Source organism: Danio aesculapii, chromosome 10 (assembly GCF_903798145.1).
Source record: "Danio aesculapii chromosome 10, fDanAes4.1, whole genome shotgun sequence".
Lineage (NCBI taxonomy): Eukaryota > Metazoa > Chordata > Actinopteri > Cypriniformes > Danionidae > Danio > Danio aesculapii.
This window is the reverse complement of record NC_079444.1, coordinates 7,215,374-7,242,073: the sequence shown is the minus strand read 5'-3', so window position 1 is coordinate 7,242,073 and position 26,700 is coordinate 7,215,374. Positions and strand designations below refer to the sequence as shown.

The window sequence follows — 26,700 nt, the reverse complement described above, 5'->3', positions numbered from 1 at the left end:
CTCAAGTGCTTTGTCGGTGTCTTTGCTCGGTGGAGTCGCACAGGTAGAGTCGATGGTCTTTACTCTCGTTGGTCTTAGTCGCACAGGTAGAGTCGATGGTCTTTACTCTCGTTGGTCTTAGTCGCACAGGTAGAGTCAATGGTCTTTACTCTCGTTGGTCTTAGTCGCACAGGTAGAGTCGATGGTCTTTACTCTCGTTGGTCTTCACACGAGGCGGCCTTCACACGAGGCTGCCCGACCGCTGCCGTGGTGAGACCAGCTGCTGACTAGCTTGCTGATTGAGCGAAAAGGTGTCCGGCTCGACACACAAGCTCTTATAGTAACCAAGGAAACAGTGGGCAAACTTTCTAGTACCGTACACAGATAGCTGAAAACAAGTTTAAATGTCCTACAACCATACACAACCAGCTAAAAACAAGTCTAAGTGTTCTCTAACCAAACACAGCAACTGAAAACAAGTCTAAGTGTTCCCTAACCAAACACAGCAACTGAAAACAAGTCTAAGTGTTCTCTAACCAAACACAGCAACTGAAAACAAGTCTAAGTGTTCTCTAACCAAACACAGCAACTGAATACAAGTCTAAATGTACTAACACGGTGTTGCTCTCGATGCTAAAGTGCTTCTCCACAGCTATATTCATAGAAAAGTTAGTAATAAACATTTCTACACAAGTATTTATGTGTGTAAAGCATCTGTTTTGTGAGAAATGCTTCTCATATGATATGTGAGCGACCTGTACAGCTTTATTGTAGACATTTCCTCGAGCGAGAATGACGTCGATTGAAACTTTCTGTCATACACCACGCCCACCAAAAGGGTACCCTTGGTAATGGAAACGCAAGCTTGATAGAGGTGACCCGTACCGTACCGTACCAGTCAGTGGAAACGAGCCATTACAGAGCATTATAATGTTTGCTGCTGTGCCATTTACTCATCACAGAAGATTCAAAATTAGTATGTGCATAATTTAGTATGTTCTACAATTTTATGCTTACTTTTTTGCTTGCTGTCATCAGTAGAAAGGCTTTTACCAAAGAGTCAAGTGTGCAGATTAGATGTGCATTTGCTGCTTTATAGATATTTGTCTATTGCCAACAAGGACTGATGAAAGGAGATTCAGTAACACAATCAGATTTCTATTTATCCATTAAGTAGAAAATTTGTATCCAAAGTGACTTGTATTCAATGTATATTTTGTTATATGATGCAATATTTGGGTATTTAAGCTATGGCAGTTCAACTGCCATATGCTATAAGTAATGTTAAGTTAACATAGTTGTGTGTAAAGTTAGTTGTTGTCTTTCACACGTAGCTGTCCTTCACACAACTAATTAAACTGTCTGATTTAAACCTGTCAAGAAGAGGTCAGACTTCATGGATTAACCAAGAGTTATTGTGCCTTCTACTGATATTGTTACCGTTGGTAATTATGAACAATAAATGAGGCTGCAAGAAAAGGTTTTTCTGTTTGATCTATTGATGTTTTGCATTACTGAAAGACTGTAATTACCATTATAATATAGAATAATTATCATACCATATGCCAAAACTGCCATAACCTGTACATAACTATCATCCATAAGCCACACATAAATATTATCTTCATGTGTGCTCATCTTGTAAATAAGATGATTCAAAACCTGCATTGGTTTAGCCCTGTAAAGAGCACATCTGATGCACATCAAGTGTGAATGGTGCTGTGTAATCTGCAGCAGAGACAGAAGCTCACAACTGCTCTGCTGTCTCACCTGACAGATGATCCTGGCCTCCGCAGACATCCCGGGACAGCTGAGAAGAGCCCTGTTCGTCTTTCTCTGACTCCCGATGGCAGAAGCAGAGTTTGATGAATTGGTTCTTTCCCAATGTGGATGAAGGCGGCCCCCCTTTTATGGCCGGTGTTGAGCGCCAAGTCTGGTCCAGAGAGGAAGGGGGAGTCGGCTTAAGGTGGGAAGGTGCTAATTAATTTCAGTCTTGGCCAGGTGACCAACTGGATTCCTGCTTGGCGCTGGCAAGCACTCTGGGGTCATGAGGTTAGTAGGAGGGAAATGGGCCAGACAGACAACAAGAAAGGTGAGTTCCCTCATTTTAATCTTACTAATGATACATTCCAGATTCAAATGTAGGGTCTTTCTTTCATGTGTGGAAATGATATATAGAACACTACTTGAAGTTATTTGATGTCACTTCACAGTCTGTCTGGTTCTGCTTCAGTATGATTAGTGTAGCGCTACCTTACATGAAGCCTAAAAATACACTTTTAGGCACAAAAAAGAGAAAGCTTATAAAGGTTATTTCCGAGATTATATTAGACTTAATTATACCTGTTACATGTAGTACACTGATCAATGGGTGGTCTTCGCTCGTCTTTATGTGTGAACTATTAAACAAAACATGAAAGTGGCTCACTTACACATCTCCGGCACCTCAGTGATGAAAATCCAGTATCTAGCATGCTAAATATTCAGGAGCAGTCTGCCAACTCGACCACACATGGGGTCAGATGCAGTGATGAGCTACAGCCAAAGAAAGAGCAAGTCATGGGTTGACTGGCTATTCTGTCCATGCACTCAATAGAAATGTCTGTGATTGGCCTGAATGGTCATTGATGCAGGATTGATAAAGGATTAAAATGTTACAAAAATTCTAATTGAATATAAAATATATAGTTTATTCATGACAATTCATGACAAAACAAACTTTTCCACCTGTCGGGTTTTAGAGAGAATGCATTACCATATGGGGCATAAGAATAGGACATGTGTTTGGAAGTTTTTACGATTTATGACCACACTTTAATATTATTGTTCATTTATTTATTTGCTGGAAAATAGAACTGAATTTAGAAATTGTTTTGAACCAAATCTTTGTGCTTAACAAACGAAATTATATATGTAGGCTAATAGAAGTCTTCAGTGGTGTGCATACAACACCGTTTCCTTACTCCACGGAAGTAAAGGAGTAAAATAAAGAGTAAAAGTAAAGTAAAGAGAAAGTAAACAGGCCGAATGGAGGAGGCTCATTTGTTATGCTCACACAGATGGTCTGTTTAACTGTTTTCTCGCTAATGAAGCATTCAGTTTTTCCACTTACAAAGTCTGCCATGTAAATAGCCATGGTGTGACCCAACTGACTCTTAAAGGGAATGGGAGATGAGACTCTGATTGGTTTAATGCACATTATGCTCAAAACACACCCATAACTCATTAAAAGAATAAGCACACCCCTGTTGGACCATGTGCCATGGCGCAGAGCATATTTTTCCATCCTTAAAATAGCAAAAGTTGATTCGGACATGCCCTTAATGCTTTTGTGCCATTCACTTTAGACTTTGTGCTTAGATTGTTAAAATAGAACCCCCATAGTCATATGGTGAATATGCAACATTATCTCAAAGCAGTTTGTAACTTTTTGATTTAGTGGCTAATTCATATGAATTTTTATGATTTCATTTGTACAATTTAGCATGATTTGCTTATTCTCCAATGAGGTTTGGTTAAGCGGCGGGGTTTGGTGCCACGCCTTCTTTTAAAAATGACACATTTTCATATGACTGTACTTGTAGAAATTTGTATGAATTAGTCAGCGATAGTTATGTTTCCTCGTGAGATCAGGCTGAAATATGTGATTGGGACATGTGATTTACTGAAATGCATTTAGGTTGGAAGTGGGACATGTTATTGGTGAAATTCCCAGTTCTGTCAAAAATATTAGATTGTGTTAGATTTTTTTCTGTTTTTTTTCATCCATAGCAATCAATTTGAAAGGTGTTTTGACAATTCAGAGCCACCACAGGTAAAAGACTAAATCTAGACTTAAGACTTAATCCAAATTGTCTGGCATCAGAGAGCACATTATGTTATCCCATGATCTGTTAATATTAAATCACATGATTTTTGTTTTGATGCACATGCTGGAATTATTCAATGTGTTTCCATCAGAGTTTATGTGCATTTTTTTTCTTATCCAAATAAAAGTTTATCCTACTCATTTGTGTGCATACATTTTTAATGTGCATTTTCAAAATATATGCATTTGCATTATTACAATTTTATGCAATATTCCAGAATGCGCATAAAAAATAGGTGGATGGAATCATAGCGCCTCATACACCAAATCCCAAAAGTGAAAATAATGCAAAATGTAAAAACAAATACTGCAAGAAAAAAACATACTATTTGTATCCATTATTGCTGCAGAATTCCTAGCAACCAAAGACCTCTCTAATTTTCAAAGCCTGGCTACGGTCATGATCTGAGCCTGATTTACAGTCCTCTCCATCAGCATGACCTGCGCTTAGCATTCCCCGTCCTGCCAGAACGTCCCGGGCTCACGGCTGTGATGTCTGTATCTGGTACCGAAGCAGAGACGGCTCTCAAGAGGCCGCGGTGAAGCCTGACACCTTGGGGCGCAGGGTGTCCCGTGACAATCTTCAAAGACAGCAGCACCGTGACTGGCACTTTTATGACTTGGCAAAAAAAGAGCCGCTGTCAAAGGGAGGATATAGCACTCTTTTGTAAGGTTTAAGGTGTGCCTGATTCACGGCCACTGTCAGGGCCAAGACACAAATACTAGCAGCCACACTCACAGCCCAAAGCAAACATCTTGGCATATACAACTCAGACTAACTGAAAACATGCCGTTACAGCGTGTTTAGATTCCTGCTGAAGTGACAGGCTTACAACCACTATTTTGTTCTTCAGAAGTAACTCCACCTCAGCAATTTTTGAAAGATCTTTCTGGGATTTAAGAGGGGCAGTTTATGCAGAATTTTAAATGCTGAAATGACTTATTGATCCATTTACACTTTAGTATAGTGAGTAATTCTCATCATTAACCAGTGGCTATTTAGCTGACTAGTATTAGAATATTGGCAGTTTATTAGTACTTGAAAAGTATAGTATATTATAGGTTGTCATAGATTAATGTAGATTAATCTAGATTAAAATGGCTCATTTGAATTCTGCTGAAGGCATTCAGAATATGCGTGCTACCCAAATAATAAGTCTTTGAGGATGGGTTTCTCAAGCCAGGTGGCGCATTAGACCAGGGGCTCATCTCCTGTTTCCAAAATGCATTACAAACTGCTTGAAAAAATTTTATTCTATGATAATTGGTGATGAAAATAAATTATGTTCAATAAGATGTACTTGTGTTTACTAACTGTTTATTCAGTTAAACATGAATTTTAAACTATAGACCTACATAAGCTCGAAAAGTAAAGGACCACACACACATTGCGAAATGCAGAACTTTTTTTTTTTTCCATTTGGCATGCGTTATTAAATTCCATAACACTCTCACCAGTCCTTACTTGCATCTAATACCCCAGTGTGTCACAGGGGCACGATTGAAATGTTCATGAGTTAAAGTGAAACTGCCAAACTGCAGTTAAAGTCAGGCATCCTGCTGATTTGATTCAGAAGGGCACTTTTTTGTCAGACATCTCACCGGCCAGGTATTTATTTAATCAAAAATACAGCACAAAATGTCAAATTGAGAGCTTTAGAGTCACATGACCCTTCAGAAATCACTCAAATATTAATAATTATTATTACTATTATTATTATTATTAATGTAATAGTAATAAAAGCAATAATGACGGGAGTAATAATGAAACTACATGCAATAAGTGTTACCTTCGGGTAAGGGAAGAACAAGGACTCGTGTGCAGAAATTCTAATGGGTTTATTAATATAAAAAATTAAACAAAAACAACCCCAACAACCATTAACAAAACAAATAAACAAACAAACTGGGCTGGCAGGAAAGAGCAGGGCTGGACACCATACGACAGGGCAAGGCAATAATCGATGACGAACTGGCACAGGACAGCAGACATGAGGAGAATTTAAGGATAAATAATTAACAAACAGACAGGTGAACAGGATAAACTAATAATGGGTTAACAAGGAGGGTGGGACTAGACAATAGATGGGAGAGCACATGACACAAAGAAACAACACAAGCCATGTGCTCACTTAAAATGACTAGAACACACAGCCAATCAGAGAACTTGTTAACCAAGTGTTCACATGAATATGACACTAAAGCACGCAGCACATTCACGTGCAAAACACAAACAGAAGACTGAATGCAAGACATGAGAACATGATAAATAAAGTCACTGTGCACTCACACATGCATTATGCATGTTCTGATCCCAGTGCCAACCGAAACTGAAACCAACTACACTGGAGTGCTGGGAACGAAAACACCATGCCACGAACAAAACAACAAACACACCAGTCAAGAGCATGCATCCCAAGCACATCTGAACCTCAAGCGGACACGTGCACAGCTCGAGCACGGCCAAGACAGTGCTCATAAAAGACACACAATGACAGAAAATGAGTGTTCAACATGACAGGACTAGTGTCTGGACTCCAGAACAAGAATTAACAAGACTGAAGTGGCAGAATCCTGACAATAAGGAAGCAGTTCTCCATTTATACAGTTGAAGTCAGAATTATTAGCCCCCCTGAATTATTAGCCCCCCTGTTTATTTTTTTCCTCAATTTCGACAGAATAAATATTTTACTAGACATTTGTCAGGACACTTCTATATATACTGCTTAAAGTGAAATGTAAAGTCTTAACTAGGTTAATTAGGTTAACTGGGAAGGTTACGGTAATTAGGCAAGTTATTGTATAACGATGGTTTGTTCTGTAGACTATCGAAAAAAAATTTGCTTAAAAGGGCTAATAATTTTGATGTTAAAATGTATTTTTTAAAAAAACTGCTTTTATTCTAGCTGAAATAAAATAAATAAGACTTATTATCTGACATACTGTGAAAATTTCCTTGCCCTGTTAAGCATAATTTAAACATCATCATTTTTAAAAAGAAAAAAAATTCAAAGGTGGGCTAATAATTCTGACTTCAACTGTATATACTGTATACATCATTATTCATGTACACATAGCCCTGTGATTGATCAAAACATTCCAATCAATCAATCAATCTTTACTACAGTTTAAAATACAACATGTCTGTCAAGATGACCAATGATCTTGTAGAAAGTACCATGAAGTGACCAAATGTCATCATAGCCAACTGTAATGCAACAGCATAAAAAAAATAAGTTAGTGCATGGATTTGGCATGATATTGGTGAGTCAATAAACAGAATTGATATTTTTAGTTGAACTTTGGCAAAGAAAGTTTTAAAAGAGCCATAGCAAGTGGAGTCAACTGTTCATCATGTCTGTCAGCAATATCAGACCATACCTTAAAATGGATAATATGCTGTGCAATTATATGACAGACGAGGCACTGTGCTTGATTAACTTTGATTGCCGGCCCATTATCCAGCAAATAACAGCTGATATGGCCATTAGAGAAGTTAGTGAGACAGCTTTTCACCTTTTATTTTTAGACATTTAAATCGCAGCTCCTTGACACCCCGTAATTATTGCCTAATGCATCAGAAGATAAAATTTACTGGCTCAGCTGGGATTTTACACTTTATGTGTGTGAGTGTTTTTATTGATTATTTTTACATCAAAATCAACTTTTTGTTAAAATGCTGATGAATCTTATTTGCATTTTTTTAACCTGTAAAAATGTTTTATAAAAAATTCATGACAACACGTTTTTATGTTAATCATTATTTTAATTAACATTAATTATTTGTATTAATCAAGTTTCTTAATTTTGAATTAATACAAGCTGTCTTAATTCAGTTTAATATTATTTAAGTATCACTTAGAATGTTAATATAATTCAACTGTTTTTAAAAATAAAAGAACCATGAATTTAATTAAATCAAAGTTTCTTCAGTGACATCTTTAAGCTGGTATAAGTGTGGCCGTCCATATTATCTGAAATGTGAACCCCAGAGTCACTAAAATCTCTATACTTTCATGCTTGGCTTGATATAACTGAATAAATTTCTAATAAATGATTGATCTTTCTGCATAAAGCCCTTGTTAGAATGTTTTTGTCTATGAAGTTGGTCTTCAGACATGGCTTATTGCTCTTTATTAGTGTGTTTTACACTACTTGTCTGCACCCTGTATAAAAGTGTGCCACTCACTTGAAGCAGTCACCATTAAATTTTACTGTCAGTTACACTGTCTCTTCTATCCAAACATATCTAAGTTAGTACCCAATAAAAGCAGCAGCAGAACATTCTCTAGGTGAAAACTGACACCTGCTGGACACACACTGAAAATGTTTCAGAATAATTCCTGAAATACAATGCGCTCCGCCAATAAAGTCAAATATGGTTTTAATATCAGTAAATATGAGCAAGGTGTCTTTATTGTATACTCTAAAAAGGTTGATAATAACAGGTTGACATAACAGAACATGAGAAATGTAAGGCCATAAAAAATTGTTATAATAATAATTAGTAGTAATAATAATCAATATTATTTAATATAAACATAATATTAAGAATTGTAATATTAATTAAATTACTACTGCTACTATTAATATAAATATATATATATATATATATATATATATATATATATATATATATATATATATATATATGAAGTCAGATTTCATTCATTCATTTTCTTTTCGGCTTAGTCCCTATTAATCTGGTGTCGCCACAGCGGAATGAACTGTCAACTTATCCAGCATATGTTTTACGCAGTGGATGCCCTTCCTGGCTGCAACCCATCGCTGGGAAACACCAACACACACTCATTCCCACACATACAGTTTGGACAATTTTAGCTTACTCAATTCACCTGTACCACATGTCTTTGGACTGTGGGGTAAACTGGAGCACCCGGTGGAATCCCACGCGAAGACGGGGAGAACATGCAAACTCCACACAGAAATGCCAACTGACCCAGCCGAGGCTCGAACCAGCAACCTTCTTGCTGTCAGGCGACATTACTACCTACTGCGCCACCGTGTCACCCAAAGTCAGAATTGTTAGCCCTTAATTAATAAATTATTAATTTCCCTAATTTCTGTTTAATGGAAAGATTTTTTTTCAACACATTTCTAAACGTAATATTAAGAAAAAAATAGTTTTAATAACTAATTTCTAATAACTGATTTATTTTATCTTTGCCATGAGGTCAGTACATAATATTTTACTAGATATTTTTCAAGATACTAGCATTCAGTTTTCAATGCAATTTAAAGGCTTAACAAGGTTAACTAGGCAAGTCATTGTATAACACTGGTTTATTCTGTAGACAATCCATAAAAAAATATTGCTTAAGGGGGCTAATAATATTGACCTTAAAATGAAATAAAAAACATTAAAAACTGCTTTTATTCTTGCCAAAATAAAACAAATAAGGCATTCTCCAGAAGAAAAAAGATTATAGAAAATCCTTGCTCTGTTAAACATCATTTGGGAAATATTTGAAAAAGAAACAAAAATTCACTAGAGGGCTAATAATTGTGACTTCAATTATAAATACTTTTTCTTTCTCTGAATAGCTCTTTCGTGGTTCTTTAAGGATCCTTACAAAAATGATTGTATTTAGCACCAAAATGGTTCTGCTATTGTTACAATCTAAAGAACCCTACATTGTTAAGAACCTTTTTTCTAAAGAGTGTACAAACGTTTGATCTTTAGTTTAAAATATGAATAAAATATAAATAAATAAATAACACCCCTATTAATTGAATGATAAAAATATTTTTTTAAGTTTATGTCAAAAGATTTTTTGTACAACTTGGTGGCTAAGAACTGGACATTAATCACCCACAATCTCCAGTTTCATAGGGCTATAAATATGAGGTACACACATCATTAAGGCCAGACTCACTCACTCAGTCATTCATCACAAGGGTTAAACCAAAGAACAGTGCTGTGATTTTGCAGCAAAAGGTTGTTGAACTTCACAAAATGGGAAGTAGCTGAAAGAAAATAGGGAAAAAATGTAAAATGCCCATTTCCACCGTCAGAGCAATAATTCATAAATTCCTGAAAAAAAAAACAGTGAATAAATCAGCTTGGAAGAAGATGAGTGTCTAACTTGTTTCTGAATAGTTCAAATTACAAAAAAAAAATCTGTAAAGAATCTCAGCTGAATTGCAGAAACTAGTTTATCTTCTGTGTCAGAAAGTCAACAAATCTACAGTCTAATATACATTTTGTTTGGGTTTTTCCCTTCAAGATATAATACGAAATCAAACATTGGTATCATATAATTTTGATGACACTTTTAACACTTTTTGTTGATTTTAGATCACATTGCAACTACATATCAATAAATGATCATTCGAGAAGTTGTAGACTGATAGATTAGGTTTAGGGCTAGGGTTAGTGTTAGGGCTAGTGTAATGTAAATGACATGTACTCGTCAGTTACTTATAGTCAGCTGAGTTTCTTTTGAGCAACATGAACACATATAAAGCAGATAGTCTACTAATTATCTAATGAGAATTAGTTGGCATGTTGTTGCAATATGACTTATAGTTAAAATGTTCAAAAAAGATCATAAAATTAAATAATAAAAACATAAATATATCACATACATAAGACATGTTTGACCTCATGTATATGTAGACTGACTGATCCAATTCAGACAAGTTTCTGACCTGAAACAGGCTTAAAAGTTTATTTTATTTTTTTATTTTATTGTTGTTTGAGAGAGAATGATGGGGAGGTGGCTGGGGTAAATGCCAAATGACAGATGAAAGATCATCATCTTGAATTTAATGTAACCTTTTGTTTCTTTGTTTTATTGCTGAGCTACAAAAAAAGCAAACTGAATTTAAATTATTAAATGTTGTACATTAATCAAACTTTTAAAATGTAAATACTGTCACTTGACAGATAGAGGACAATGCACAAGACTTTTGCAAGCAAATCAAGGCAAAGGCAGAAGCAGCTTGAATTCAGCACTAAACTCGATTGTGTTAGAAATTAGATTATTTATGTTTTTACTGTAATATTTTTTTTAATAACTAGAATAAAAATCTTGTTATTTACTGAATAAATTTGTAAATTTCCTATGGCAAATTTAATATATACGGTTTGGTATATATTTGGCCCACAGCCCTCAATCAAGTTTGTTTTTTGGCCCAATTTTGGGCACTCGTTTTAGGCTAATTCAGGCTTGTTTCACAAAAACTGAAGAGGGAAGATGTTTGATCAACTGAAACTACACACTTACACTGAAGGACAGTGGAAATTGGTCAGGTATGTTAGTGTCCATCCTTCAACTTCTCCATTAAGGTTATTTATAATTACTCTATGGACTAGCTCATATTTAGCTATTCTTCAGGGTAATAACTGATTAACAAAGTGTCATACAGTGGAAGGGTAATTAATTTTGATGCAAAAAATCTGCACGTTGTCAAATGAAGGCTCTGTTTTTACTTTAACTTGATTTCAAATAAATTTCTTCACTGTAAAAAATGCAGGGTTCCACATGATTTATTCGTGTTGTCCCAACACAAATCGATCACAAATCCCAACACAAAGTTAACTTAATGCTTTTAAGAAATTTATGTGGAGTGAACATAAAAAAATTAAGTGTCCCAATGAAATCTCAAGAATTGTTTTGATTCAGCCTATTTTAAGTAAGTAGTTTAAACAAGCATATATATATATATATATATATATATATATATATATATATATATATATATATATATATATATATATATATATATATATATATATATATATATATATTTTGAGTGTTGTGGACATGTGTTGAGATTTCCTTGTGAGCCTTCCTTATTATTTTCATGTTGTACAATACTTTAGCAGTTGGTACAATGCATACTATTAAATAAACAAATCAATGTCACTACTTACAAGCGTTCAAGAAAGTAAGCAAATGAAAGGACAAGGATGGTAAATACAGTTCTGAACATACACTTTGCTGCTTGTTCAAACTACTCATTTAAAATAAGTTTAAACAATTCTTGAAGTTTTTTGGGGGACAGCGTAATTGTTTTATGTTCAATCCATTTAAATGTATAAAAACTATTAAGTTAACTTTATAGATTTGTGTTGGGACAACATGGAGGAATTGTGTGAAACCCAGCAATTTTTACAGTGCCCCATTATAATCACATATTAGGACAGTATGTGGAGAACATTGTTACAGCCTGGACACATTCAACCACAGGCATTTATACTGTGAATCCAATTAAATTTAACTAGTTTTAAACAACTACTGAAAGTGGTTGAAAGTGGACAAGTTGAAAATGAACACCAAATGGGTACTGACATGGACATTTGACATAACCAGTCGCAAGACTGTTGACCTGGAAATGCATATAAGCTACAATGCAGGTTTAATGAGGCCAGAAGCTCTACAGAATCTTAGCCTCATCTTTAACAGAGGACAGCAAACCTTTAAGAATGAGTTGGTTGGCAGGTTTTAATAAGAGCCTTCACCTAAAGTTCAAGTCATTGTCTATCAGCCTGCAGGTCAACAAGAGCTCAAGTGAAAAAATCCATATGCAAATTACAATATTTATATTGTATTACATACTGTAACTTCTACAGGGACCTGTACTGGAACCGCTTATTTGAGCAATTCCACTGCAAAGTTATAGTATTCCAGAAGTTAGAAATGTTGAAATTGCGTTTTCAAAATTAGGAAATTTGTGACAGATAGTCTTCAATAGATGTCAACTGTAAAATATATATGTGTGTACAAACTTTTAAGTATGTGTTGAGGAGCATTTGCCCCACGTGATTGATTCAGCCAGTTAAACATCATGTTCCATATTGCTCCTGCTGCTCAATCTGCTCCTGCTGTGAACTGCACTCTTCGAGCTCAGCCTGAAACAGACTGTTGGACTCTGCACCATCATATTTATTGCCTCCAAGCTGAGACTGCTGGGAAAAACATCAGGAATATGTTAAGCAAAATTTAACTTGTCAATGTTAGGTTCTGATTCCAGAAACTAGCCTGCATGATATATATATATATATATATATATATATATATATATATATATATATATATATATATTGAAATGTATACATCACCAGAAAGCTGAATAAATATGCTTTACATTTGTTGTATGGTTTATTGGGATATGGCAATTTTTAGCTATCAGTCTATCACTGTTTAGTAAATACAGTATGTTCATGTACTTTATAGCAATATCTCTCAAACCCTGATTTTATCAGTGTTATTCAGTTAGAAATGATACAAGTGTTTAAGATTGATATTAGCAGAGTGTAAATGAAGCAAACAGATTTATATTGAATTAGGCGTGAGTGTTCCGTGCGGTGTTAAAATTGAGTTTTGTTATAGTGTTGTAAGGTTACGGCAACGCAGTGGCACAGTAGGTAGTGCTGTCGCCTCACAGCAAGAAGGTCGCTGGTTTGTGCCTCGGCTGGGTCAGTTGGCATTTCTGTGTGGAGTTTGCATGTTCTCCCTGCATTCGCGTGGGTTTCCTCTGGGTGCTCCGGTTTTCCCCACAGTCCAAAGACATGTGGTACAATTGAATTGGGAAGGCTAAATTGTCCATAGTGAATGACTGTGTGTTGGTGTTTCCCAGAGATGGGTTGTGACTGTGACTGTGGTGACCCCAGATTAATAAAGGGACTAAGCCCACAAGAAAATGAATGAATGAATGAATGAATATTGTAAGGTTTTGAATGAAGTGTTTCATTTTGCAAAATAACCAATGTGTTCTGCTGTTTGTGTGTGTGGTTGTGGAAATTGTATGTAGTGTTTTGACAAAATGAGTCTTAATTTCAAAATTGTGCTTACAGTTTTTCCCAATTGTTTACACACAATTACTTTCACTTCAAACACAATGACTACAACATGTAACTGATGCACCAACCTCCTGAACCAATTCTGCTAAACTACAAGCACAATTCCTGCTTTACACTCAAATTGCAGGTTTACAACACACTTTTTTCAAAACACAATTTTCTGCATTTGGCACAATTTTCATGCAGAAAATCTTTTGTTTTCACAAGGAACACACTGTCATTCAAAATTGTAAAGACAGTTGTCCTACTTTGCAAACTAATTCATCACATGAGTAAACACCTGTCACACGTAAATATAATTTATAGAAATTAGAGCTCATCTGGTTCATAATTAGTTCACTGCCCACCCACATTTTTTAGTTGTATATCTCCCTCCATAATCTCCATTCCTCAAACCTATTGAGGAATTTTTTTCTGCCTGGGAATGGAAAGTCTATGACTGAATTCCACACACACGTTTACCCCTTCTCCAAGCTATAGCAGTTGATGCTTTTCATGGCTGGATTCCCCATGCAAGGTGACATTTCCCCCACTGTTTGGCCAGACCAAAACAGAAAATAGGATGCAGTACAGCTGTTTTTTATTTTATTTTTTACTGTAACTGTATTCTGTAAATACTTCCGTTGATGGCATATGTAGACCACGTTATGTGCAACTTTGTGTTGGTTGGGATGAACACTGTGTACACTGGTTTTGGGGGAAAATACAGTAAAATATATTTGGTATTTGTGTTTGTATGAAAACAATATTCTGAAATATTTTACAATGTAGTTATTTAGGCCTATGTACTGTCTTTAGGACTATGTAATGTAGAGTTTCATTTTGCAGAAGAATTGAAAGGTTTTGCCCAACGTGTGTGTGTGTGTGTGTTTTGTGATTTGTGTGTAGAGTTCTGACAATATGAGACATGCTTTCAGAAAATGTGTGTAAACAATTGGGAAAAACTGTAGGCAATCAGAAAAAAACTGTAAAACAGCACACTCTTTACTGATCTATGCTAAAATGTATTTTATAAGCTATGTCCAGAAGATGTCGCCATACACCTGTTCAGAAAACCCACTTTAAGGACTGTCAAATGATATAAAAACATCCATTAGATGAGTGTATTTAAAATAAACAAACTTCTACTAAACCACACACATACAACCATAGCTTGAAATCCAAATGGTAAATGAAACTAAATCTTGTCCACCATGATTACAGTGTTTGATGAATGGTTTTAGATGGGCCTCCAAATCAAATGAGACTGAAATAAAATATTTCTGATTATACAGATAAGCCTTAATGCTGATCCCAATACACTTTCAAAGGAAATAAAACTGTGTTTTTGTTTTTAAATGAAAATCAAACTCAACTAAAATGCTGAACTGAAATCAAATTGTAATATATGATTAGCCAACATTTTTGAGTGATGTCTGAGTTTTTCAGTTCAGAGGCCACAGCGCCATTTGAAGATTAATATATATTGGGTAACATATTTGTGGGGATGTTGATGTGGCCAGACATCTGGAGCATCTGGTTCTCTTGCTCAGATTACAGACTTCAGATCTTACTTCTGGGATGGACAACAAGTTAAAGACTGTAAACACAAAAATAATCATCCCGAGTTGCCATTGGGTATTAAATTCATATCTGAGATATCTGTGCTCCAGCGACTGTCAAGATGGAACATGTTTCAGTAGTGTTTAACACTGGGAAAACATTCATTTAATTCTCCACTCTGTGATTTTAGAGATTAAAGCTTTTAAATCATTATTATCCACCATGCAGCAATTATACCACGGTACTTAAGGAATGGAAAAACAAATGCTTGGAGAAATGAAAAAGGCTCGAGAAAGGACTTGAACACTTTGATAATACCAAAAAGTTCATACAAAAAGGGAGTTTAATAAAGGGAAATGAGAAATTACAGTTCAATCATAAAATTATATGATTATAATTGTTAATACGCTTCATTAAGTTTTTTTTAAATAATATTATAATTTCATTAATCAGTGTTCTGTGCATTCAATGGAGTCAAAGTATATTTTTCTTTGTTTATCTTTTCTATTCACTTTGTTTTATATAGCTGATTAAAGGAAGCAGTTTATACTGTTAAACACAGACAGAACAGTTTTGTGTTCATCCATTTTTGTAGTATTGTTATTTTTACACTACAGCATATACAAAGAAAAAGATGTAGCAGCTGGTTACATTATATGTGTTCAGCAATGTTATTTGTAGTGCAATCCTTTGCATTTTTGAACATTTTTGTACAGGAATTGTTCCATACGGGAACCTTTGGCATACTCTTTTCAACATACTACGATTTGAGACATACCAATTCTACTTTCAAATACTATTTAGAATGGATAGTATGCGAATTGGGATGCAGCATAAGTAGTGCGTTCACACTGAAAACTCTAAAAATAATAAGTGCACTTTAATTACCTGAATGATGCACTCACTAGCTGCGTCTCAAATGGCACACTATACACTATGCACTCATGTACTATGTACTTATGCACTTACACACTCAACAGCATAGTACTGTATATGTATGTAGTGTCGTCCCAAATGGAGCACTAATATTTTTTTTTACTAAACGGAAATTCAAATCGTTTCCCTGGTGACGTTTGCCAAATTAGTGAAATAAATGACCAAACTATCAAATTATACCTGCCGTGAGTATAACCGCATTCACCATCGGGAGGCCCTATAATCACTCTCGGAGGAGAATTTTGCTTTCACCATCCAAAATAAATAAACATGTGCACCCGATAGCTCCGCCCCTTCCGCTACGTGAGCAAACCTGCGGCCATTGAGTGCGCGAAGTGTCCATCATTCCTCACTTCATTTTACCGGCTGAATGTGTGCATCATCCGGGTAATTAAAGTGCACTTATTATTTTTAGAGTTTTCAGTGTAAACACACTACTTACACTATTTATACTGCAAAATGGCGTAGAATAGTGCATAAGTATGCTATTTGGGACGCAGCTGTTCAGCCGGTAAAATGAAGTGTGGAATGAATGATGGACACTACACGCACTCAACGACCGCAGTTTGCTCGCATTGCGGAAGGGGCGGAGCTATTATGTGCACATGTTGGATAACTTTATTTATTTTGAATGGTGAAATCAAAATTCTCCAATGAGAATGGCTATAGCGCCTCCGGATGGTGAATGCGGTTATACTCATGGCAGGTATTATTTGATAGTTTGATTTATTTCACTGATTTGGCAACCATCAAACGTCATCAGGGAAACGGTTTAAATTTCCGCTTAGTAAAAAAACCATTAGTGTTCCATTTGGGACGACACTACATACATACACTAAGCTGTTGAGTGTGTAAGTGCATTATTACATAGTGCATGAGTGCATATTGTATAGTGTTCCATTTGAGATGCAGCTTTAGAGTTGCTTGTTTTATAAGGCTTGAATAATGTTATTTATTTATTTATTTATTTATTTGTTTATTTATTTATTCGTTCGTTCATTCATTAATTTTCCTTCGGCTTAGTCCCTTTATTCATCAGGTGGGCGGAATGAACTGCCAACTTACCCAGCATAAGTTTTACACAGAGGATACCCTTCCAGCTGCAACCCAGTACTGGGAAACACTCATACACACTTTTTCACACTCATACACTACAGCCAATTTAGTTTATTCAATTCACCTATACTGCATGTCTTTGGACTGTGGGGGAAACCTTAGCACCCAGAGGATGCGAACATGGGGAGAACATACAAACTTCACACAGAAATGCCAACTGACCCAGCCAATACTCGAACCAGCGACCTTCTTGCTGTGAGGAGACAATGCTAACCACTGAGCCATCATGTTGCCTTTATTTATTTATTTATTATTTTATTTTTTTTATCCATTCCTTTGTTTGTTTGTTCATTCATTTATTTATTTATTGTCTGTAGGCAAAAAAATAAATAAAAAAATAAAGATAAGTTGTCATTTTAATACACTGTAAACAGATACTTAGAGTTGCCTATTTTATTGAATAATGTTTGTTTATTGATTGATTGTTTTATTCACTTGCATTGCAATAATTGTTGTTATTGTATAATATAATTGGTGCTTATTATATAGTACTTATCTATTTAAGGGGATAGTTCACCTAAAATGTAAAATTTACTCATTATTTATTCACCCTCAAGTGGTTCCAAACTTTATTACTTTTTGTATGCTTCGTTTCAGAGTCTGCATGCATTGGATACTGTTTACCATGATGCACTAAGATTTAGAACTCATTTTAAATCCCTTACTCATCATTGTGTGTTGTAGGGGTTGGTCTGCTTTGTCCATTTGTAGGCTCAAGCATTGGCATATCTTTGTTTACAAATCTATAGTGGATTTACTCCCATCATATCTCCAGAATTACATTTGTAAAAAAACTGTCCTTAGCCTTCGGTCACATGATATTTATTTAGCCTTATTATTTATTTGTCTGTTCTTAAAGTGTGGACTGAGATTGGGAAAAAAAGGTTTTTAAAATATGCAGCACCTTTTGCATGGAATAATCTACAAACAAAGTTGCAGTTTAAAGAATTGATTTCACTAAATGCTTTCAAAAAGAGTATAAATGATTTAGAAATTGAAACATAGGCTTGTAGATGTTTGGAATAGTTTGTTTGTCAATGTGTGATTCATGTTAACTGTCAATTGTTTTTTGTTTGTTGTCTGTTAGACCCATGTGACGTGTACTGCCTAATCTTGGCCAGGACGCTCTTGTAAAAGAGATTTTTAATCTCAATGTGTATTTCCTGGTAAAATAAAGGTTATAATAATAATAATAATTGTTTGAAGATAAATAAAAATTAAACAATTAAAAAACAAGACCTTCATCAATTTCTAGAAATTTTTATATGAAGGATTTTTTTTTTTTGCAAAAAAATCCAAAGAATGTGGTATTCAAAAATGCTTCTAAGAGCCTCACTTTCATTCCATGACATAAAATTTAATATACATGTTCAACAGTGTAAGAGTTATTCTGTTCTGTAATGTTAATGTGTTATTGAATGAAAGCCTTTTATTTAAACTATAGTCAGACATTGTTATATGTGTATAATATATGCCCTTAAATATACCTTTGTAATCAAACTGTCATATTCGGTTCAATTCACCTTTATTTGTATAGCGCTTTTACAATGTAGATTGTGTCAAAGCAGCTTCACATAGAAGATCATAGTAAATTGAAACAGTGTCAGTTCAGTTTTTAGTGTTTACTGTAAGTTCAGTTCAGTTTAGCTCAGTTCAGTGTGGTATCATATCAGAGTCATTTTCAATAACTCATCTATACATGGTACTGGTTAATTGCAGAGCTTGTGCGAACATATCCATATCTCTATAATCAGATACTTTCTTAACCATTAGCAATTTTCTTTTGTGTTTATTTTGTTATTGTGAAGACAGACCACAGCTCATATTTACACATTAATCTAAATGTCGCTCCTAGCAGCATAGATGGTATCTGGATGTTCAGATCAGTGTAAAACTGCAAGTGCATTTACAAGTTCTATTCATTTTTAAGAAAAACAAAACACTTTTTTTTACCTGTTGCATCTAGCATTCGCTATAGACAATGTATACCAAAGTTAAAGAACCCTTTATTTACATTTAAAAAAACATCATTCAAAATTTTTGTAACTTTAGTAAGTAACTTTAGTAATGCCTATATCATGCAAGTAGAGTGTTTTAAGACCAGTGTTTTAACCAAGAGTGTTTTGACTAAGGCACTTCAACAGAAATGCTTAATTTAGTAGGAAACACCCTGAACAAAATTAAAGAACACCAATTGTTGGTAGCACAGAGAAAGACTACAACTAGTCATGGGTGGGTAAAAGTTTCTGACGGTATGATAACCTTGGATAAATATATCATTGTTTCACAGTATTGTGTTTATTGCTTTAAAATATGTTCTTTTTAAGTATCTGAGTGAAAAAAACAACTTGAGAAGACATCTTTAGATATCTTTTTTTTCTTTGAATATAAAGTGAGCCGCTGCACTGTTCAGGTCTATAGCACTCTTGGATGTTTGTTTGTTTGTTTGTTTGTTTGTTTGTTTGTTTGTTTGTTAGACTTTATTGATCCTAAAGGGAAACTCACGTCACAGTTTTTTATAATATAAGATAAATAAAATAAATTACATGTATAAAAAGACAATAATATTAATAAAATTACACTCATTCTGCACATCTTACTTTTAAACGAGTAACACTGGTATATATCTTCAGTATTAATGCTATTACAAATCAGCATAATTCATCTAGGATGACTTTGGTTATACAATCTGATCACTGTTGGTAAAAATGACTTCCTGTATGGTTCCATGTAAACACCGGGGCTGAGTTAATCTTTAGTTAAAGGAGCTTGCACATGCTTAGACTGTATCAAAAGGGGATGACTGTCATGGTTCATCAAACTGACAAATTTGTCTATCATTTGATCATGTGCTATCTCTTCTATAGTGGGTATACACCACACAACAGAACCTGCCCTTTTTATAATCTTATTTATTTGTTTTTTTCTCCTTCTCCAACAGTCCCCCTCCCCAGCATACAGGATCACAGAAGACACCACAGAATCATAGAAAGTCAGACACACAGCTCAGTTGTCTTAATTAATGAATGAGGTTCTGACCCTTTTTATACACCTGAATTTTCAGACCAAACTAGTTTGTTATTCAGATATACACCCAGGTACTAATATGATCAAACAATCTCAATTTCTGATTGTATAATTACTGACACCGCTTTTTGTGGTTGTCTGCTAAAATCTAAAATAATTTCTTTAGTCTTATTAGTATTTAACTTAAAACAATTGGTTTCACACCAGTTTGCAAAACTTTTTAAAAACAACCTATACTCACTCTCATTATGATGCTATATGTAACTGACAAATGCAGAGTCATCAGAAAACCTTTGTAGATGACAATATTTGGAGCTGTATTGAAAATCTGATGTATAATCTGGTGTATAAGCGATTTGTTTTTCAAATGTTTACTAAATCATGGGCTGACCTGTAGCTTTTGATGTGGAGGGTTATTTTTTGTTGATATTGAGATTTCTGTTGAGATACTGTTGACCTAAAAAAACAAAATAAAATTGTGATAAAAAACATGTAAAATAAATAAATAAATAAATAAATAAATAAATAAATAAATAAATAAATAAATAAACGTACATGGATACCGTAGGAACAGCATAACAAAACATTTTAGCGGTTTTAAAACCTTGACTTTTTAAAACCGCAATTAACTTAAAACTAGTTATCATCCCATGCCTTATACAACTATAACTTTAAAAAGTCATAGCAGTTGAAAAATGAGTATGAAGTGAGCTTTGTATGACTTCAACACATCTGATTCCACAGATATCATTAGTGTTTCACAAACATTGCTAGTCTCGCATAGACATCAATACTCTATCAAAGTCATCACTAGACTCTAACTGTAGATTTTCTTAGCCATAATTTTGTCATCAAGAATTTTATCCAGAGATTTTGAAAAGGTTTAGGTCAGGACTACCCCGCTAGAAATGTTTAGTTCTCTACATGTTCTGAGAATATTACCAAGCAATGTTGCGTTTCTGTTTTTGGCGGGTAGTTTTGTTTAAGTTCCCAGAAAATTCTCTTAAAAATAGGAAAACATTTTCTAGAAACATTCTAACCACATTCGCGGGTAACAATTTTAGAACATTATATTCTAACATTCTCATAACATTATTAGTGGGTATTAATGGTTGGAAAACATTTTCTAAATACATTGTAAATACGATTTGAAGTAACATTCACTGTGAAAAATGTCCGTGATTTTAACAGTAAAAGTCTGTACAATCTACAGTGAAAACCTGTTAAATGATTAACAGCTCATTTCTGTACAAAATACGGATTTAAATAGTTGTAACATATCTAACCTTTGTTTTCGAGAAAATAATCAGAGTGTGTGAAATCTCACCACACACCCTCATTCACTAGTACCTAAATTAGTCAATTAGTTTAGTCCACTAGACAGAGAATGACCCCAAATTACTAAATTCAGACACTGATGAACAGCTGCTGTTAACAAGCACAATCACTGAAGGAACTAACAAGAAATAAAACTACAGACACAGCCTCACACCAAACCAACTGAATTAAAACAGAAGATTAAACAACTCCATTAAATACCGGCATTACCAGCATCACTGATTACAGTTTGACTTCAATTCTCTCATGTCTGCAAGAATATTTGATAATTAACAGGGGTTTATATTTTTATTGAAAATGTTTCAGGGGCGACGCAGTGGCGCAGTAGGTAGTGCTGTCGCCTCACAGCAAGAAGGTCGTTGGTTTGAGCCTCGGCTGGGTCAGTTGGCGTTTCTGTGCAGTTTGCATGTTCTCCCTACGTTCGCGTGGGAGAACATGCAGTACAGGTGAATTGGGTAAGCTAAATTGTCCGTAGTGTATGAGTGTGTGTGGATGTTTCCCAGAGATGGGTTGCGGCTGGAAGGGCATCCGCTGTGTAAAAACATGCTGGATAAGTTGGTGGTTCATTCCTCTGTGGTGAACCTGGATTAATAAAGGGACTAGGCCGAAAAGAAAATGAATGAATGAATTAAAATGTTTCATTTGACCTCACCATCATGGAGATCGGAGGCTGCTTTAGTTGAGCTCTTGAACCTTTACTCTACTAGCTTAATAATTCTCTGGTTGTTATAACTGTTTCTGAAACTCATCAGGTATAGCAAGAAAGGCGATGAGAAACTATACTGTATGTGCTTAATAGTTACATATATAGATTTTAGTATTTTAATAGTTAATCCAACGAAAATAGTTTTATTTGATGTTATTTGGGATATGTTACAGTTTCCCGTGGAGGTTCAACAAACAATTATCAAGGAATTAATAAGAAATCAAAATTTTATTAAAACCTTGAGATCTCTAGCTGCACATCATGACACACCAACCTGATCTCACAAAAAAACGTAAATATTTTACGTTTTGTCAGTTTAGTGGCTAATTTGTACAAATTTGTACGAGTTTAGTTGTACGAAATTGTACGATTTTAAAAAGGAGGCGTGGCACCTAACCCCTTGGGGGATGAGCAAATCGTACTAAATTGTACAAATTAGATCATACGAATTCATACGAATTAGCCACTAAATCAAAAAGTTACAAATTGCTGTGAGATTGTGTTGGACACACATATATCAAGAATCAGGATATGAAACTCAACCATTGTTGCAAAAAAAGCTGCTTAATTCATTCATGGTGCCAGCATAGTACAAAAATCCCAGCATGCATTGCAGCATGAATATATTATGCAACTTAAAGTTCTTACAATTTCTTTCTCTGCCTTTATTTTATGTTGTTTTTTGGGGGTGTTACGACTTTATAGTTTTGTTCTAGGGTTTAAGCGGCAACATTTAAAGGTGGTTAAAATTTGTGGTGAGTAGGTGGCTAAATTTAAACAACAACCAAAATACTGCCAAAAATAGAAGTCCTAGACTTTCTTACTCAAAACAACCTCATGGACAACAAGCAATCTGGCTTTAAGAAAGGCCACTCAACTGAGACTGCCCTGCTCTCGGTCGTGGAGGATCTCAGACTGGCTAAAGCAGACTCTAAATCATCTGTCCTCATCTTGCTGGATTTATCAGCTGCTTTTGACACTGTAAACCACCAGATCCTGCTATCTACGCTTGAGTCACTGGGCGTCGCAGGCACTGTTATTCAATGGTTCAGTTCCTACCTCTCGGACAGGTCATTCAGGGTGTCGTGGAGGGGAGAAGTGTCCAACCTACAGCATCTAAACACTGGGGTACCTCAGGGCTCTGTTCTTGGGCCACTTCTCTTCTCTATCTACACGGCATCTTTAGGTACAGTCATCCAGAAACATGGTTTTTCCTACCACTGCTATGCTGATGACACCCAGCTATACCTCTCTTTTCACCCTGACGATCCCTCGGTTCCAGCTCGCATTTCAGCCTGCCTGTCAGACATTTCACACTGGATGAAAGATCATCATCTCCAGCTTAACCTCACGAAAACGGAAATGCTTGAAGTTTCTGCCAACCCGACTCTTCACCATAACTTTTCAATCCAGATGGACGGAGCAACCATCACTGCATCCAAAATGGTAAAAAGCCTTGGAGTAACAATTGATGACCAACTGAACTTCTCTGACCACATTTCTAGAACTGCTCGATCTTGCAGATTCGCACTCTACAACATCAGAAAGGTCCGACCCTTCCTATCTGAACACACAGCTCAACTCATTGTTCAAGCTCTTGTTCTCTCCAAACTGGACTATTGCAACTCTCTGCTAGCCGGGCTACCAGCTAGTTCTATCAAACCTCTTCAGCTGCTTCAGAACGCTGCAGCACGAGTGGTCTTTGATGAACCCAAAAGAGCACATGTCACTCCGCTACTCACCCGTTTGCACTGGCTGCCAGTTGCTGCCCGCATCAAATTCAAAGCTCTAATGTTTGCTTACAAAGTGACCTCTAGCTTGGCTCCTTCATATCTGCTCTCACTTCTGCAGATATATGTGCCCTCCAGAAACTTGCGTTCTGTGAATGAACGTCGCCTCGTTGTTCCATCCCAAAGAGGGAAGAAATCACTTTCCCGAACTCTCACATTCAATCTGCCCAGTTGGTGGAATGAACTCCCTAACTACATCAGAACAGCAGAGTCACTTGCTGTCTTCAAGAAACGACTAAAAACGCAACTGTTTAGTCTCCACTTTCCTTCCTAATCTGCAACTGCCTCTCTGGCTATACCACTAACTGTGCCCTCTCTCTCTCTCTCTCTCTCAAAAAAAAAAAAAAAAAATTTTTACTAATGCTTTGCTTCTTAGACTTTACACACCTGAAACTTGTCTATAGCACTTGTTCACTGCTGCTCTTATAGTTGTGTGAATTGCTTCCTTGTCCTCATTTGTAAGTCGCTTTGGATAAAAGCGTCTGCTAAATGACTAAATGACTAAATGAAATAGGTGAATTTATTTACAATAGTGAAAAGGCAAACAGAAAAGAAAAGTATTATTTACAAGATCACACAAAAGAGAATAAATCAACGTATTATGGTTGGGGAAACGAGAATTAAGTGGCGCCAAATAAATGAAAGCAATATAACAAAACACCCAAATCTAGCTATTATGACCCTCTAATCTATCTAATAGAAAATAAACAAACAGAACATCTCCAGCGTTTTTACGCTAGATCTAATCCTACTCTTCTTACCAAAAATACGAAGAATACTTACAGCGGGTGGCGCTCATTTCTAAACTAGTGTGTTTAGACAGTGGAGTTATCTACGTGATGTAAGATGTATGTCACGTGACCTCTAAACTCCTCGAATCTCATGGAAAGGCTGACGCCAGAGATCAGGGGATTTTACAAGCACACAAACAAGACGGTAACAACTATTAACACAACGAGAACAAGACCAACATCAAAACTCTAAACTAACATCAATATCACATCACATAAGCCAAAACACACACAAAAACAAGCAGCATAAAGCAAACACAACAGAGCAAAAAGCAGAACGAGCTTCCCCGCTCGCGTCCCTTTAAACGGTGAGCTCCTAATGTGATTGGTAGCAATGTCGATGACGTCATAGGGTGGAATAGAGATTGACATCTTCACGGACGAATGGGAAACTGGAATGGGCGTACCTAAGAATTGACAGAGAGAGGGAGGGAGCGAGCGAGCGAGCGAAAGAGAGAGAGAGAGAGAGAGAGAGCGAGTGAACACACACACAAGCAAAACAGACAGGCATAATATACATTTGACTGTAACAGGGGTGTACTATTTCAGTAGATTGTTTTGTATTGTTCTGGGTTGATTTTTAGTTTTTGTTTGTCACCATTGTTGAGATTCAAATACTAATTGTTGATGTCTGTGTGTTTTTGAGGATGTCGGAGATTAAACATTCACATTATGAATGGTGTATTTAGATCTGTTAAACAGTCATTGGTTGCTGTAGGTCAAGTGATTTAGTTTACATATGGTATTCATTATCCACTTATAACTAACAAGATATTCAATGAGAGCAGAAGCAGGTGAGAGTGGTTTCAATATCTGATAAGATTTACTATGTATTTTTCTTTTGGCTTTTCATGCTATACAACTAGTGTGATTAATACAATAATTACAGTTTTTTTTACAATGGCTATGATAGTTTTTTCAATACATTTAACAAGTTTCCTAAACTCTTAACACAGTTAGCACAACATTAGTCTTTGTAGGCTATACAATTAACACATTAACAACTTCTTTTACACACAAACTCAACCAAGAACAAAACAATGTCACTTTACAGTGAAATTTACAAATGTTTTCACACAGTATGTCAGAACAGATAACATCATGTTCTAAACAGAACTTATATAGACTAAAGTCAAAGTGAACAGCTGTTCATATTGTGAATTGAAACACAAATATATTCCCTGTATTTTATTCCATTGCCAATGAGAAACAGCTCATTGCAGTTATGCAAATATATATATATATATATATATATATATATATATATATATATATATATATATATATATATATATATATATATATATATATATATATATATATATATCTCACAGCTGATTCCCAGTTAGAAAACACACTCATGTGTTGAGGTTTTTTCAATCACATGATCATATGTTCTAAAGGAGGACTTGTGAGGTTTTTGAAAGGAACAAAGAGTGCATCAAAGAACTTCGTCACCAATACGTCCAGGTAAGGTTATGCAATACAGTCATTACTGTAGTATACACAGTGTGTTTTGCAGTAAACTATAAACCTGGAGTTCATTAGTGCATACACTAGAAATACAGTACAGTACAGCATTTACATACACTGTGTCTAATTACTTTCAGAGAGTCATGGAGTTGGAGCCCAATCAAGTCACACATGAAATTATCTATGCTGAAGAGGCTCGCTTCAACTTGGTGAAAAGGCGTCATCGTGGGAGATACAAAATAGGCCAAAGGACCACACTTACTGTGCCGGGCCAGAGAAGAAGAAGCCGGGCAAACGCAGAAGAC

General features: G+C 35.4%; 1 long non-coding RNA gene across 1 annotated transcript; it reads left to right on the top strand.

The window, feature by feature from the left end:
* Positions 1-1,987: 1,987 nt before the first annotated feature.
* Positions 1,988-26,700, top strand: LOC130236613 (uncharacterized). Its single transcript, XR_008838478.1, has 3 exons — positions 1,988-2,071; positions 26,326-26,392; positions 26,533-26,700. It is a non-coding gene; the product is annotated as an uncharacterized LOC130236613 (long non-coding RNA).